The following is a 4,674-nucleotide window of genomic DNA, read 5'->3' on the forward strand; positions in this document are numbered from 1 at the left end:
CCATCTCCATAGCGATCGTACGACTCCCCCGTCGCCATGGAGACGGTGCTGGGGGCACTAAAACTCCCCCCCACACACCTCCCGTCTCCATAGCGATCGTACGACTCCCCCGTCCCCATGGAGACGGTGCTCGAGGTGCACTGAAACCCCCACCCACCTCCCCGCGCGTCTCCATAGCGACCGTACGACTCCCCCCCCCCGTCGCCATGGAGACGGTGCTCGAGGTGCACTGAAACTCCTCCCCACCCACCCACCTCCCCGCGCGTCTCCATAGCGATCGTACGACTCCCCCGTCGCCATGGAGACGGTGCTCGAGGTGCACTGAAACCCCACCCCACTCACCCAACCCACCTCCCCGCGCGTCTCCATAGCGATCGTACGACTCCCCCGTCGCCATGGAGACGGTGCTGGGGGCACTAAAACTCCCCCCCACCCACCTCCCCGTCTCCATAGCGATCGTACGACTCCCCCGTCGCCATGGAGACGGTGCTCGAGGTGCTTGACGGGACTGCGGGGCGCGGGCGGGAGGAGGAGGAGGAGCGGCGCCTCGGCCTGCGCTGCGAGGAGGCGTCCAGGGGGGGCGGCACCGGGCACGGGGGGGCGGCACTCGGCGACTTCCTGTCACGGTCAGAGGTCGCGCGCGGCGGGACTTCCCACAATGCACCGCGTCTTCCGCCTGCGTCGCCCCGTCCACCCCCACAATGCAGCTCTCTCTGTCACCTTGTCCCCCCACAATGCACCTCTTCTTCACCCTGTGTCGCCCCGTCCACCCCCACAATGCACCGCGTCTTCCGCCTGCGTCGCCCCGTCCACCCCCACAATGCAGCTCTCTCTGTCACCCTGTCCCCCCACAATGCACCTCTTCTTCACCCTGTGTCACCCTGTCCCCCACAATGCACCACTTCTTCCCCCTGCGTCGCCCCGTCCCCCCACAATGCACCTCTCTCTGTCACCCTGTCTCCCACAATGCACCTCTTCTTCACCCTGTGTCGCCCAGTCCCCCACAATGCACCTCTTCTTCACCCTGTGTCACCCCGTCCCCCACAATGCACCGCTTCTTCACCCTGTGTCGCCCAGTCCCCCACAATGCACCTCTTCTTTGCCCTGCGTCGAACTCTCCCCCACAATGCACCTCTTCTTCCCCCTGTGTCGCACCGTCCCCCACAATGCACCGCTTCTTCGCCCTGTGTCACCCCGTCCCCCACAATGCACCGCTTCTTCCCCTGTGTCACCTTGTCTCCCACAATGCACCACTTCTTCACCCTGTGTCACACTGTCTCCCACAATGCACCTCTTCTTCCCCTGTGTCACCCTGTCTCTCACAATGCACCTCTTCTTCCCCTGTGTCACCCCGTCCCCCCACAATGCACCTCTTCTTCCCTTGTGTCACCCCGTCCCCCCACAATGCACCGCTTCTTCCCCTGTGTCACCCTGTCCCCCACAATGCACCTCTTCTTCACCTGTGTTACTATGCCCCCCACAATGCAGCTCTCTCTGTCCCCCTGTCTCCCACAATGCACCTCTGCCCATCTTCCTGTCTCCTCCCACAATGCACCTCTCCCTGTCTCTCCGCCTCCCACAATGCACCTCTCCCCATCTCTCCCCCCTCCCCCCACAATGCACCTCTCCCTGTCTACCCATCTCCCCCCCCTCCCCCCACAATGCACCTCTCCCTGTCTCCCCATCTCCCCCTCCCCCCACAATGCACCTCTCCCTGTCACCCCATCTCCCCCCACAATGCACCTCTCCCTGTCTCCCCATCTCCCCCCACAATGCACCTCTCCCTGTCTCCCCATCTCCCCCCCCACAATGCACCTCTCCCTGTCTCCCCATCTCCCCCTCCCCCCACAATGCACCTCTCCCTGTCCCCCCTTCCCCCACAATGCACCTCTCCCTGTCTCCCCATCTCCCACAATGCACCTCTCCATGTCCCCCCTTCCCCCACAATGCACCTCTCCCAGTCCCCCCTCCCCCCACAATGCACCTCTCCCTGTCTCCCCTTCCCCCACAATGCACCTCTCCCTGTCCCCCCTTCCCCCACAATGCACCTCTCCCTGTTTCCCCATCTCCCACAAAGCACCTCTCCCTGTCCCCCCGTCCCCCACAATGCACCTCTCCCTGTCCCCCCTCCCCCCACAATGCACCTCTCCTTGTCTCCCCTTTCCCCACAATGCACCTCTCCCTGTCCCCCCTTCCCCCACAATGCACCTCTCCCTGTCTCCCCATCTCCCACAATGCACCTCTCCCTGTCCCCCCTCCCCCCACAATGCACCTCTCCCTGTCCCCCCTTCCCCCACAATGCACCTCTCCCTGTGTCCCCATCTCCCCCACCCACAATGCACCTCTCCCTGTCTCCCCTTCCCCCACAATGCACCTCTCCCTGTCTCCCCTTCCCCCACAATGCACCTCTCCCCGTCTCCCCGTCCCCCCACAATGCACCTCTCCCTGTCTCCCCATCTCCCCCACCCACAATGCACCTCTCCCTGTCTCCCCCCCCCCCCCGTCCCCCACAATGCACCTCTCTCTGTCTCCCCATCTCCCCCCCTCCCCCCACAATGCACCTCTCCCTGTCTCCCCTTCCCCCACAATGCACCTCTCCCTGTCCCCCCATCCCCCACAATGCACCTCTCCCTGTCTCCCCTTCCCCCACAATGCACGTCTCCCTGTCCCCCCTTCCCCCACAATGCACCTCTCCCTGTCTCCCCTTCCCCCACAATGCACCTCTCCCTGTCTCCCCCCCCCCTTCCCCCACAATGCACCTCTCCCTGTCCCCCCTTCCCCCACAATGCACCTCTCCCTGTCTCCCCCCCCTTCTCCCACAATGCACCTCTCCCTGTCCCCCCTTCCCCCACAATGCACCTCTCCCTGTCCCCCCTTCCCCCACAATGCACCTTTCCTTGTCCCCCCGTCCCCCACAATGCACCTGTCCCCCCTTCCCCCACAATGCACCTCTCTCTGTCTCCCCATCTCCCCCACCCACAATGCACCTCTCCCTGTCTCCCCTTCCCCCACAATGCACCTCTCCCTGTCTCCCCTTCCCCCACAATGCACCTCTCCCCGTCTCCCCGTCTCCCCACAATGCACCTCTCCCTGTCCCCCCTTCCCCCACAATGCACCTCTCCCTGTCTCCCCCCCTCCTCCCACAATGCACCTCTCCCTGTCCCCCCTTCCCCCACAATGCACCTCTCCCTGTCTCCCCCCCCCTTCCCCCACAATGCACCTCTCCCTGTCTCCCCATCTCCCCCCCTCCCCCCACAATGCACCTCTCCCTGTCTCCCCTTCCCCCACAATGCACCTCTCCCTGTCTCCCCCCCCCCTTCCCCCACAATGCACCTCTCCCTGTCCCCCCTTCCCCCACAATGCACCTCTCCCTGTCCCCCCTTCCCCCACAATGCACCTCTCCCTGTCTCCCCTTCCCCCACAATGCACCTCTCCCTGTCTCCCCCCCCCCCTTCCTCCACAATGCACCTCTCCCTGTCCCCCCTTCCCCCACAATGCACCTCTCCCTGTCCCCCCGTCCCCCACAATGCACCTCTCCCTGTCTCCCCTTCCCCCACAATGCACCTCTCCCTGTCTCCCCCCCCCCCTTCCCCCACAATGCACCTCTCCCTGTCCCCCCTTCCCCCACAAAGCACCTCTCCCTGTCATCCCTTCCCCCACAATGCACCTCTCCCTGTCTCCCCATCTCCCCCCCCCCCCTTCCCCCACAATGCACCTCTCCCTGTCCCCCCTTCCCGCACAATGCACCTCTCCCTGTCTCCCCTTCCCCCACAATGCACCTCTCCCCGTCCCCCCTTCCCCCACAATGCACCTCTCCCTGTCCCCCCTTCCCCCACAATGCACCTCTCCCTGTCTCCCCTTCCCCCACAATGCACCTCTCCCTGTCTCCCCTTCCCCCACAATGCACCTCTCCCTGTCTCCCCATCCCCCACAATGCACCTCTCCCTGTCTACCCATCTCCTCCCACAATGCACCTCTCCCTGTCCCCGCTTCCCCCACAATGCACCTCTCCCTGTCCCCCCTTCCCCCACAATGCACCTCTCCCTGTCTCCCCTTCCCCCACAATGCACCTCTCCCTGTCTCCCCCCCCCCCCTTCCCCCACAATGCACCTCTCCCTGTCCCCCCTTCCCCCACAATGCACCTCTCCCTGTCCCCCCTTCCCCCACAATGCACCTCTCCCTGTCACCCCTTCCCCCACAATGCACCTCTCCCTGTCTCCCCATCTCCCCCTCCCCCTCCCCCCACAATGCACCTCTCCCCGTTCCCCCTCCCCCCACAATGCACCTGTCCCCCCTTCCCCCACAATGCACCTCTCCCTGTCTACCCATCTCCTCCCACAATGCACCTCTCCCTGTCCCCACTTCCCCCACAATGCACCTCTCCCTGTCCCCCCTTCCCCCACAATGCACCTCTCCCTGTCTCCCCTTCCCCCACAATGCACCTCTCCCTGTCTACCCATCTCCCCCCCCTCCCCCCACAATGCACCTCTCCCTGTCCCCCCATCTCCCACAATGCAACTCTCCCTGTCCCCCCTTCCCCCACAATGCACCTCTCCCTGTCTCCTCTTCCCCCACAATGCACCTCTCCCTGTCCCCCCATCTCCCACAATGCACCTCTCCCTGTCTCCCCCCTTCCCCCACAATGCACCTCTCCCTGTCCCCCCTCCCCCCACA

This window comes from Petromyzon marinus, unplaced genomic scaffold (genome assembly GCF_048934315.1).
Source record: "Petromyzon marinus isolate PM22_M1 ecotype Great Lakes invasive population unplaced genomic scaffold, UKy_Petmar_22M1.pri1.0 PM_Scaffold_370, whole genome shotgun sequence".
Classification (NCBI taxonomy): domain Eukaryota; kingdom Metazoa; phylum Chordata; class Hyperoartia; order Petromyzontiformes; family Petromyzontidae; genus Petromyzon; species Petromyzon marinus.